The 13004-nt window shown below is 49.2% G+C and overlaps 1 long non-coding RNA gene across 3 annotated transcripts in view; it reads left to right on the forward strand.

The window, feature by feature from the left end:
* The window catches only part of LOC149122548 (uncharacterized), a 150252-nt gene that overhangs the window by 61414 nt on the left and 75834 nt on the right, over positions 1–13004 (forward strand). For all 3 annotated transcript variants that reach the window (XR_016218888.1, XR_016218889.1, XR_016218890.1), the window contains exon 2: positions 2061–2145. This is a non-coding gene — a long non-coding RNA (uncharacterized LOC149122548). The remainder of the gene's footprint in view (positions 1–2060; positions 2146–13004) is intronic.

The raw sequence follows: 13004 nt of genomic DNA on the forward strand, positions 1-13004 counted from the left end.
GTGCAAAAGCTGGGTGTGTTTCCAGGGCACCCGGAGGACACGGCGGCCTCGAGCTCAGGATACAGTAGCTGCAATGAGAGGAGGCCGTTAGAGTGTTCCTCCCAATAAATTCCTGTTGTCCCTTCTGGTTCGGAGTCACAGGATGGGAGGGGGAGACACAGAACCACCTCATCAGATTTCTGTCCTTAGCAGTCGTGGGTCCCACGCTTTTGATGTCTCAGGTACATGTCTGCAAGATTGTGCCTCACCCAACTGCTCAAAGGCTCAAAGGCTGGCGGCGCGGACCCCCGGTGGTTGGCATGCCCGTCTCTGGCAGGAAAGGGAAGGGGACAGCAGGGGGCACCAAACCCGCACAGTTCTGCTGGGAGAGGCAGGAGCCCGGGTGAGTGACAGCGACAGTTCCTATTAGCCTGTTAGCTCGCCGCTCCTACAGTCCTTTCAGCTTCCCACAGCGGCACAGCGGGCAGCATTGTTTATTAAAGTAACAAACAAACGGGCCAGCGCTCCTGACCCTGCCTCCAATGCAGCAGGTGCTGTCAGGGCGAGGAGCCACCTCATTCATCTTCTGCCCTGTATTTGTTTATCTTAGACTGGGCCAGAGATCAGGAGGGACAAAATGGTCTATGGAGACTGAGACGCACTGGTCTGAGTCCTGTTATTTGTGAGGACTTTATAATATGTTAGTTTGTATGTGTTAGTGACAGGAACAATCATAGAATTTCAGGCCGGGGTGCCAGATAAGGATTGCCTGGTCCAGGGTTTCCTAATCCACTGTTACACTGTATAACCCTACTAGTTATTTATAAAAACAGTAGTCCATCAGCATATTTTAAAAATATTTTATTTTTATTTATTTAAAAGGCAGAGTTACAGAGAGAGAGAGAGAGAGAGAGGAATACAGAAAGAGAGACCTTTCATCTACTGGTTCACTCCCCAAATGGCTGCAACAGCCAGGGCTGGGCCAGGCCAAAACCAGGAGCCTGGAACTCCATCCAGGTCTCCTACGAGGGTACAGGGGCCCATGCAAGCATTTGGGCACTTTAGCAGGGAGCTGGATTGGGAGTGGAGTAGCAGGGACTTGAACTGGCACTCATATGGGATGCTGGCATCTTAGGCGTCTTAACCTGCTGCACCTCAACCATGGCACCGACCCTCCCAGTTGCTGACATATAAATCTGCAGCCCTGATGAGGGGTGAATCATCTCTTAGATGGAACTAAAGGTCTCTTTCATTTTGCCACTCAGTGTTATGAAGACTTTTTTGAGTTTACCCAGCCAGGACAACTTGACATTTCTGATGTTAACAACTCAGGTCTATTAGAAGTCTGGAACTGAGACAAACGTTGCCGAGTGGTAGTCAGCAACATCTTCCAATTGCAGTTGTATTTCAGTTTATTCACTGTGCAGGATTTCATACCCTCTAAATCAGAAGCAAACAAACTTGAGGCATACCTTAAAAACATGAGTTGGATTTTTAAACTTTTGATCTATCATTGTCTTCTTCACTCCAACAGAAATAATTACTATGAGGGAAATAAATAGTGCCCCCACTAAGAAATATCTAAATATAGAGATATCCTTTATGATTGCCATAGATTGTTTTCATTTGTTTATTTCTTTATTTCTTTATTAAACTATCCTTGTTGAAAAAAACAAAAAAATCTGCAGCCCAGCTATTCCGCTTGTTGTATATTTTAATACCTATTCATAGAGTTTACATAAATGGTTAAGGTAATGGAAGTGGGAATGTCAATATAAACAGAATTCTTAAATATCCTGTTGATTGCTATGGTGTCATTACTGCCATTAAGATCATTAAAAGCTCCAGAATAAAAGCTCCTTGCTATTGAACGTGGTTTGGCTCCTGAGTTCATGCAGTACTTTAAGCTTTGGTAAGTTAATTGTACTAAGAAGGAGGGAACTTGATCCAATTCTGCTGTTTGGGAGGTGGGCCTGGTGGGAGGCCCTTAGGTGGTAGGGGCTTGCCCTCAGAAGGTGGGGCTTGTGAGAGGGGTTGCTTATAAAAGGCTGCCTCCACTCCATGGCGCTCTCTGCTTCCAGATGCCACCTGTGACCCTCCCTGTGCTTGGACTCCACCGTTCCTTCCCATCTGCGCCCTCACCAGAGGACTTGAACCTCCAAAACTGTGAGCTGAAGCAACCCTTTGTTCTTTTAGGAAGTTAGAGGCTGACTAATACCTTCCTCCTTTTCCCCATGTCGTGCTTCATAAAAAATCCTTTGGTTTGCATGTGTGCAACTGAGGCCACAAAATTGACGGGAATTGTCCCACATCTGTGAGAGTTGCAGAACTGAGGTTTAGTTGGTCTGGGTTGCTCCCTGGCACATGGTCACAGCCTGGAGAAGCAGTTTGGTTAAACCAGGGCTTCTCACACTGTGGGAGGGGCTTTGACAAAGCTGTGAAGGCAGCCTCTCCTCCATTTTTTGAAGCAAACCCTTTCTAAAATGCTTATTTATTTTCATCTATATGAAGAGGAGGGAGGAGACAGAAAAAGAGAGACAGACAGAGAGAAAAAGAGAGAGGGAGAAATCTTCCATCTGGCGGTTTACTCCCCTAAATGCCCACAACAGCTGGAGCTGGGCCAGGCCAAAGCCAGGAGCCCAGAACTCTGGTTCTCCCATGTGGGTGGCAGAGGCCCAAGTGCTTGAGTCATCACCTGCTGCCTCCTAGGAGGGAGCTGGATTGGAAGCAGAGGCACTGGGATATCTGAGACACCACGTGGGTGTCCCAAGAGGTGGCTGAACCATCTGTGCCACAACACTGGCCCCGGCCAGCCTCCCTTTTGAATGTTTTCCTGCCTCTTGTTGAGGGTGAAAGCCGAAGACCTGTCTGGGAAGAACAGGGGGGTCTGGATGGCTGTCCAGGCCAACTCTGAGTTGTGTTGTTTATGGCACTGGCTTCCAAGCCGGCCTGAGTCCCTCCTGTTAGTTGCTGAGTAAGCACTCCCAGCAGGGGTACTTCTACACTCATTTGTTTGTAACTTTATACATGCATTACCATACCAATGCATTTTGTTCATCATAAAGCCTGCATGAATATCAATTTGAAAAAAGCCGTGGTAAAGATAAGTAAACAGAATGCTTAAGTGCCTTGTTAATTGTAGCGGCTTCATTACTCTCATTAGCTAATGTCTTCAGCATCATTTGCATTAGGATTAGATTCCTCATTACCAACAGTATATGCAAAGCTACATTTCAAATAATCTCCTTGGTTATTTGATAATCTTCTGGCTGACTTGTGAGGTCTGATGACATGGCTGGCGTTTTCCCTTGTAATGTGGTGAAGACCGCATCAGGTGTGTCCTTTCTTGGTACTCATCTTACCTTGGGCAATTTCTTCAACAGTTTCTTTTTAGAAAAAGATTTGAACCACTTTCCTGTTTGGGGGATGCTCAGGTCCTGTCTTAGTTCCAGGTAAGCAGACCTGACTGTAACAGGTCACACTGAGCTCCAGGAAGCCAAATCCCAGCACAGCGTGAAATGTCTGCATTGCCCCGCCCCCGGAGGTCTCTCAGGAGCCTGGGTGACTCAGGATGGCCGATGAGTGGACCAAGTGAAGGCTCTAAGGTCTTTTCTCACGGTGAATGCTAATGAAGCTTACGTTATTATGTACTTAATTGCGTAAAGAGAAAACGTTCTTGTATTTTCCTTCTGTATGCTCTGGATCATGTTTGCTGACCCACAAATGTAGAGAGAATCTGAAGCCCTTCTGAGTCCAGCTTGGGTTAGCCTTTCTCTAACTTTGCTCTGGCCACAGCCTGTGAGCCCCAGGGGGCAGCCGTGGCATCCTCTTCATCCTTCTGTGTCCAAAGTGCAACTCAGCACCAGGGACGGCAACTTTCTTTTTTTAAAAAAAGATTTATTTATTTGAAAGTGTTACAAAGGGAGTGAAGGAGAAGCAGAGAGAGAGAGAGAGAGAGAGAGAGAGAGAGAGAGGTCTTCCATCGGCTGGTTCACTCTCCAGTTGGCTGCAATGGCTGGAGATGCTGTGATCCAAAGCCAGGAGCCAGGAGCTTCTTCTGGGTCTCCCACGTGGGCACAGGGGCCAAGGACTTGGACCATCTTCCACTGCTTTCCCAGGCCATAGCAGAGAGCTGGATTGGAAATGGAGCAGCCGGGACTTGAACCAGTGCCCAAATGGGATGCGGACACTGCAGGCGGTGGCTTAACCTGCTATGCCATAGCGCCGGCCTCAGCAAGTTCTTAGAACTCGGAGTCCATGTGCTGCCGTGAAAGGCCCTGCGTTTCCTGGCTTGTGTTCTGAGCCTGTGCCAACCCTCGCAGGCCCCTGACAGTGGGTCAGGTCCTCCCAGTCCCTACAGATTTCTCCAAGCAGCCTGGCTTCTGCTGGTGAGCCATTCCGTGGCTGCCACGGACAGAGCAGCGCTGCACAGATGGGGCCGACTGCAAACGCGGTAGCACGTTTCCCTACCCTCTGCCGGGTGGCGTCATCCCTGCCAGACAATCTGTCTCCAGGCAGTCAGTGCCCCAGTGGGGCCTTCCTGGGCCCCCTCCGAGTTTTTTTTTAGGAGACAAAGGGATAGAGCCAGATGGCTCCACCCACTGCCTCAGTTCCACTTGTGATCCAGTGATAGGGAAGTGAAGAGCAGTTTTTAGAGTGGAAAGGTGGGGGCGTTTCCCCTGGATCTTGGAGATGGGGCATCCTGCATAGTGTAATGGCCAGGACTGGGCTGCAGGAGGTGTGTGTGTGTGTGTGTGTGTGTGTGTATTTCAATCTCTTGTATTTTCACCAGTCACGTCCTGACCTGATGGAGGATGTTGCTGGTGGTAGGGAGACCCCCTGGACCCTGGACCCTGAATTGCCATGGATAATGGGGGCAGAGCAGACCTCGGAGTGGGGCCTTATTCTCAGGACATCAAGTTGTGGTGTGTGCAGACATGCCAGGCTGGGAGGCAGTTGAGCTGCCTTGTCTCACAAGTCAGGATGCTTAAATGCAGACTCAGTGTTTTTGCAGGCTTGGGTCTGGGAGTGTCACAGCCCATTAGAGGTTTGTTTTTTTCCTTTCACCTGTAGGTTGGCATTGGGAGCCTTGCTTTCTAGCATTTCTCTCTGGGGCCAAATGTATTCCTTTTATTCCTGGGCAAATCTTTGCTTTGGAGAAACACTGGGGTGTTATTACTAACACCCCATGAAGATGTTAAGACCGTACACACGAGGCCTAGGGGATGGTGGGTAAGCTGGGCGGCAGCCAGGGAATATGCAACAGATGTTTCCCTCGTAAACCTTGGTGACCTGGAGCCATCCCAGGGGAGTGGGCACTCAGCATGATTCCCTACTGGAGTTAGAAGACTGCAGGGGGCGTTCCTTTGAGTACTGGGAGGCCCCATGAGGTTTGTGCACCTTAGCAATAAACTCCCAAGTTATCCTGGGAGGTCACACAGTGGCAGAGCCGGCAGGCAGCAAAAGTGGCCACGGGCTGCAGCCATTTACGACTCCGGTCCATTTGCACTGTATGACACGCTGCAGCTTTCTAAGCACCCCTGGGAGCAGTATTCCTGTACTCCACGGTTATCGAGTGTGAGACGTGGGGGAATGCAAAACGGACTTGGTCCCGGCCCTCATTTGGTTACTGTGACAATCATGGGGCAGGAGAACCAGCCTCATTCTGCTAAAAGGAAACTCAGGTTTAGAGATACGAAACAGCTGTGTGGGGCCGAGAGACGACACGTGCAGGAGAGCTAGCAGCCGGCCTTAGGTTTGGAATTCAGTCCTTTTCACGTCTTACCCAGGGGAACGGTGGCTCAGAACGGGCTCTCTCAAGACCCAGGTTTGGCGCCGTGGGTCAGATGGCTCCGTGCCATGAATCACGACAACGTGCGTGGTCTTCGTAAGTTACCTTTGCAACCTCAGTCTCATCCTCTGTAGAGTGAGGCAAGAGCTATACCCACCCCACTGGGTTGTTCTGATGACGCACTGGGGTAAAGTCTGCAATGCTCTTGGCACAACTCTTGGCATTTAGGAAGCACTTAAGAAGTGGCAGGCATGATTGCGATTTAGTGATCAAATGTGCCCGATTCCTCATTCGGAGATGCCAGGGAGAAGCCCAGGAGACTGTGTCTATAATGAATGGAATTTGCCATTGAACAACATTCCACTGTTCAGCATTCACTTCAGCAAAACCCCACACAGCTTAGAGGATATACCTGTTTGCTAAAATCAGTGCTCCACTGGGTTGTAGTGTATGCGAGGAAAGCAAAAAGCCCTGCTCTCAGTATTAGTGTGACTGCTGTTGGTTGTGATGTCAGCTTCCCCTGCCGTGACTACCACTACTGCCTGTTGGTGTCTAACTTGTCCTAGGTCTTGCTCGCGCCTCTCCTGCTGGCAGAATACTGCTCATGTGTTTGTTACAAATGAGAACGGCCAGCTGGGGTCTGTATGATGTTTTGATCCAGAGTCTAAGATCTTTCAGTTGATGTCACTGATGCAGCATCTTTCTTCCCTTGCAGTGAATGGTCCTCTCTTTAACCCTGTGACGCAGCCCACAAGCCCCAGGAAAGTGAGATTTACCCTGACAAAGAACCGAGGAGGCCCAGCCCAGGGATTGCAGATAGGAAAACAGGTGTTTGATAACCACGGATACTCATGAAGGAGAAGGGCTACCCAACTAACACCCCAGCACGAATTTTCTTCATGGAGTGTACTGGATTCAGTTGGCGGCAGGTCCAGGAAGATCAGGGTCAGCTGTGGGAGCAACGCACCGTGGTTGGTTCACTGTGGGGGTGCGGGAAGGCCTGGCTTTCTGCACACAGCCCGCACGGCTCACTGTCTGCATATTCTGTCGGGTCCCTCCTTGCTGCAGGAACAGTGATCTCAAGTGATTTAATCCCCAGGGCTAATCCTGGCTGGCAAATTCTATTTTTGTAGAAGTGTATGATATAGAATAGAAAGATGAATAGGCTTGGTTACATGCAAATTCTTCTTTTCACTTCTTAGGACACTCCTTTCTCCTCGTTCCTTCCTCACGCTTCTTTCAAGTGTTGAGTGTAATTTCTCTCACTGGGTCAGAAGACGGGGCAGGCGGGGGACACACGAGAAACACTCTCACCTGGTCTGAGTTCTCTCTGGGATATATTTGGACAAGTCAGGGCTTCTGTTTCTTTCCCTGGTTTTCTGCTGTCCTGATTTATAAGTATCAAATACATTTACTCTGGGACATGCCTCCAAACAAAGGGGCTTTGTTTTTCTGGAACACTTTTTTGGCTTGTTTTTAAAGATTTATTTATTTATTTTAAAGTCAGAGAAGGGGCCGGCACCGTGGCTCACTTGGTTAATCCTCCGCCTGCGGCGCTGGCATCCCATATGGGTGCCAGATTCTAGTCCCGGCTGCTCCTCTTCCAGTCTAGCTCTGCTGTGGTCCGGGAAGGCAGTGGAGGATGGCCCAAGTGCTTGGGCCCCTGCACCCGCATGGGAGACCAGGAAGAAGCACCTGGCTCCTGGCTTTGGATCGGTGCAGCACCGGCTGTAATGGCCATTTGGGGAGTGAACCAACGGAAGGAAGACCTTTCTCTCTCTCTCTCTCACTGTCTATAACTCTACCTGTCAAATAATAATAATAATAAAAAAAAAAAGGTCAGAGAGAGAGAGAGATATCTTCCATCTGCTGGTTCACTCCCCAAATGGACACAATGGTGGGGCTGGGCCAGGCTGAAGCCAAGAGTCAGGAGCTTCCTCTGGGTTTCCCATGCGGGTGCAGGGGCCCAAGCACTTGGGCCACCTTCTGCTGCTTGCCCAGGCCATTAGCAGGGAGTTGGATCAGGAGTGGAGCAGCCAGGACTCAAACCAGCGCTCATGTGTGATGCTGGCATCACAGGCAGGAGCTTTACCTGCTGGACCACAGTGCCGGCTCCCTGGAGCCATTTAACTTTTACACTCCCCAGGCCCCCTCCCCTTGCCCCAAGTCATCGAAGCTGAATTGCCGTGTGTGTTGATCTTGCTGGTGTCAGAGTGCCTGTTTGGGGATGTGAAGCAGAGATTTTTTTGGGTTGTGCTAGTTCATTGCCATGAATATGAGCCAGAGTTTGTTTTGCTTTAATTCTGTGTTGGTGCCCTGTTAACCTAAGAATGTCAGCAGGGAAGTGCTGGTTACTTATCTCCAGCAGGAATGATGGATCACAACCGGGCTGCACTCAGAATCACCTGGGGCGCTTAAGCTCCCCCTGTGCCCAGGCCTGACCTTCAGCGGTTCCTGTTTAATTGGCCTGGAATGGAAGCAGGCTGGGGCCCATTCCCAGGTGAGTCGGATGCACGGTGAGCGTGCAGAAGCACTGCCAATCACACCATTTCCAGACCACTCCACAAACCTGCCTCAGGGCCTTTCAGTTTGCTCCCGGAGCATCCCAGGCTCTGTGTGTCTCCCTCCTAGCGCTTATCCCCTGTAACTATAATTTATTTATTAGTCTAATTCAAAAGCTCTCTGAGGTCAGGTACCTTATGTTTTTATAAGGTCTTTGTACCCTCTGCATTTAGCATGTTTCTGGACACATGTGCATCAAGTAAATATTTTTTGAGTGAGTGAATGAACTACACACAAACTGACCAAGGGCCAGTGTGGTCAGGTGGCAGGTCAGGTTGCCCCACAGCTGTACCTTGGTCTACACTGATTGGGTCTGTTTTACAGGACTCTTCCCCCACCCCTCCAGGATGAGTCTGTAGTCTTACATATGTCAGAGTTGGCTAGTCCTGTTTTGAGCAGTTTAAAAGCATGAACTAGAGAGCAGAAGTGAATGGCAGCATCCTGAACTGCTCACACTGGGGGGCTTCTGAGCTGGTCATCCACATCTCTGGAAGTTCTTTTTTATTTTTTTAAGACTTATTTTATTTATTTGAAAGAGTTACAGATGGAAGTAGAGCCAGAGAGAGAGAGAGAGAGAGGTCTTCCATCGGCTGGTTTACTCCCCAAATGGCCGCAACAGCCAGAGCTGAGCTGATCTGAAACCAGGAACCAGGAACTTCTTCTGGGTCTCTCACATGGGTGTAGGGGCCCAGTCACTTAGGCCATCTTCCACTGCTTTCCCAGGCCATAGCATTGAGCTGGATTGGAAGTAGAGCAGCTGGGACTCAAAGCAGTGCCCATATGGGATGCTGTTGCTGCAGGCTATGGCTTTAACCCATTGTGCCACAGCACCAGCGCCCCTTCCCCCGAAGTTCTGATGATGGGGGTTTTGTGTTAAGACAGTCATCATCGAGGCTGGTGCTGTGGCATAGCGGGTAAAGCCACCGCCTGAAGTGCTGGCAGACCATATGGGTGCCGGTTCGAGTCCAGCTGCTCTACTTCTGATCCAGCTCTCTGCTATGGCCTGGGAAAAGCCATAGGAGATGGCCTAAGTCCTCGGGCCCCTGCACCTGCGTGGGAGACCCAGAAGAAGCTCCTGGCTCCTGGCTTCAGATCTGCGCAGCTCTGGCTGTTGCAGTCATCTGGGGAGTGAACCAGCAGATGGAAGACCCTTTTACTTTCTCTCTGCGACTGCCTCTGCCTCTCTGTAACTCTACCTTCCAAATAAATAAATATTAAAAAAAAAAGATAGTGATTCTCTTTCTTAGGCAGGATACATAGCTCAGGGCTTCCCAGAAGCCTGGCACTGGGCTGACTCTGGATGCACATCAGTAAGGTGTGTGCCCAGTGATTTAGAATACCAAGCTCTCCTGCAAAGGAAACTCTTTTGCAACAGAAAGTTCCCACGATGCCCCTGTTCCCGAATCCATGTTGAGTCTGCAAGATCATCCCAGGGATTGTTTTCAAAGAGCAGTCTTAGAAGGAGCCACAGGAAAGCAGATTCCATGTATACAGGGACGTTGTTCATTTCTGTATTTCCAGAGCTCATCACAGGCCTTGGCCCTTAGGAGACAGTGAATGAATTAGATTAATATATGGACAAATATGACCTTCTCTTAACTCCATCTCAGACCTCTGCTGCAACAGTCAGGGCTCTGATGTGTTTGGAGGGTATCTCATTTTACCCCAATTAAGGTTGAGAAACTTCTGGACAAACTTTGAATGAGCTGTCACCTCCGTAACTTATCACCCTTAAATGTCCAATTTGAAGAGATGGTGCTGGTACCCAAGTCTGTTCCCCAAAGTCTATTTTTGCTGATAAGTGAGCCAGAAGAGAGAGAGAGAGAGAGAGAGAGAGAGAGATCTTTCATCTGCTGGTTCACTTCCCAAATGGTCACAACAGCCAGAGCCTGGAACTCCATCTGGGTCATCATCTGCTGCCTTCTCAGGCACATTTGCAGGAGGCTGTATCGGAAGTGGAGCAGCCAGGACTTGAATTGGCCCTCCAGTGTGGGATATTGGCATTGCAAGCAGCAGCTTAACCCACTGTACTACAATACTGACCCCTGGTGCAAAAACATTTTGAAATCATAGGTTTAGATTATGAAATGCCCGGCGCCGCGGCTCAATAGGCTAATCCTCCGCCTAGCGGTGCCGGCACACCGGGTTCTAGTCCCGGTCGGGGTGCCAGATTCTGTCCCAGTTGCCCCTCTTCCAGGACAGCTCTCTGCTGTGGCCCAGGAGTGCAGTGGAGGATGGCCCAGGTGCTTGGGCCCTGCACCCCATGGGGAGACCAGAAAAAGCACCTGGCTCCTGGCTCCTGCCATCGGATCAGCGCGGTGTGCCGGCCGCAGCGCGCCGGCCACGGCGGCCATTGGAGGGTGAACCAACGGCAAAGGAAGATCTTTCTCTCTGTCTCTCTCTCTCACTGTCCACTCTGCCTGTCAAAAAAATAAATAAATAAAAATAGATTATGAAATGCATAGTTCTTCATGATATGCATTTTTTCATGACATTTTTGAAGACTCCTTATATATCTCCTATTGGTTTTGCATCTCAGGGGGAACCCTGAGAAATACAGTTGCCGCTACCCACATGTGGTTGTTGAAGTTAATGACAATTAAAGTTCATTTTCTCAGGCTAGACCACATTTGAAGTGCTTTCTAGTGTCATGTGGCTAGTGACCAGCCTGTTGAACAGTGCAGAATGGCATATTTCCATGATTATGGCAAGTTCTAATGAATAGCGCTGGTCTCTGTACCCAGAGACCAAGGCTATGTAGCCAGGAGATGAGCAGGAAGCTTTGTTGCCAGGGTGACAGCAAATGACTGTCCTGCTTCTACACTTGTTGACAGAGATACCCTCACGAAGGGGTGTAAAGGGTGTCCTACTGGTTAGGTTGAACCGTGTGGAACTGTTGCTTCTGCAGGTCAGAAAGGGCCACGCTCCGTCAGTTTCCTGAGGTCACTGTTGCTGTAAAGGGAGAGGAGCAGTGGTGATTCTGGGACAGGAGCAGCGCCATGGCTCGGGTTCCCTTTGCAGTCCTGGGTTTGTAGACTGCGGAGTTCCTGCTCCTTCCTGGCCTGCCACTGCCACATGAAGAGAGGCCCTTGTGTGTTTGGGGGAGGTTATGGCAGACGTAGGATGTAGACAGCCGCGAGAAACAGAAAATGTGGACACCAGTGGCTTCCTATATGCTGTTTTCTGAACAAGCAGAAGTTGCTTAATTTTTAAAAATTTCTATAAAGGGAACAAATTTTATGTATTTCACATAAACAGATTTAAGACACAGGGATACTTCCCACTCTGGCCTCCCTCCCGCCCTGGTGCCCACCCTTCCTCCTTCTTCCTTTTTTTCTTTTAACTTTTTCAATGACATACTTTCAGTTTAGTTTACAATCACAAGCTTAACCCTCCACTAAATAAAGAAGTCAGCAAATACCAAGTAGAAAACCCACTGTTCCCCAAGGGTGTAGACAAGGGCTATAAACAATGATCAAATCTCAAAAGTCAATTTAACTCATGTACATTCCATTTTTTTTCTGTATATTAGTTAGCACAAATCAGGGAAAACATATGATGTTTGTCTTTTTGGGACTGGCTTATTTCACTAAGCATAATGATCTCCAACTGCTTTCATTTAGTTTCTGAACAAGCAGAAATTCTAGAGTTTCTGTATCACCAGGATTCTTTTTTTTTTTTTTTTTTTTTTAAGATTTATTTATTTGAAAGGCAGAGTTAGAGAGAGAGAGAGGTCATCCATCCGTTGGTTCATTCCCCAAATGGCCACAATGGCCAGAGCTAGGCTGGTCTGAAGCCGGGAACCAGGAGCTTCCCCTGGGTCTCCCACATGGGTGCAGGGGCCCAAAGACTTGGGCCATCAGGGTTCTTAATTGGCATCTCTGCTGTTCTCTTGGCCTTTCCCTCACTGCCCACAAAATGGCTGTAGCAGGTCCAGGCATCACATCCTTTTAGAATGCGTCCAGGGCAGGAACTAGAAATGGGTTTGAAGGTGGGCTGTCTTCATGAACCTCTCTTCCTTTCAGGCAGGAAAGTTGCCTCCAAGCATGTTTTCCCTCCATGTTATTAGCTGGAGTTTATTACGAATCCATCCATTAAGTAATCTGGAAAGGTGGAGCGTGTTTATTATGCTTGGTTTAGATCGGTTATGACTCATCCATCGAAACTGGGCATATTGCCATGCAAACAAAATTGAGATCAGCCAGGAAGAAGGTGTAGGGGAAATGGGTACTGCGTAGGCACCCGATGGAATTGTTAAAATGCTTGACTTCCGGTTAGTAAAGGACTGTGGAGAGCGTCTTCTGTCTTCACCTGCCCAGCCTCCATGGCACCTCCTCTGGAAACACACACTGGGTTCCCTGGGCGTGGAGGGGACTCTGTCTCCGTTGTCCCAGAGGAGGCACGTGGTCTGCAGTGAGGCCCGATTTTAGGACTTCTGTCTGAGATGGGGAAGGCAAGCTCTGCCTCTCCTGGGGTGTCTGAGAAGATAATGTGCTGGCCTGGAACCACTGGGGGCGATTCTGCCTGCCTGATGGAGTCAGTGAAGCTGACACAGGGGAGGGTGGAGCTGAAGGGTGGTGGCAGGTTGGTCCAAATGGAATGGCTGGAGCCTTTGTATGCAGCTGTGACAGATTTTTTTTAAACCTTTATTTGAAGGATAGAGAAACACACA

The sequence above is a fragment of the Oryctolagus cuniculus genome, chromosome 13 (genome assembly GCF_051225735.1).
Source record: "Oryctolagus cuniculus isolate XC-2025 breed Fujian yellow rabbit chromosome 13, ASM5122573v1, whole genome shotgun sequence".
Taxonomy (NCBI): domain Eukaryota; kingdom Metazoa; phylum Chordata; class Mammalia; order Lagomorpha; family Leporidae; genus Oryctolagus; species Oryctolagus cuniculus.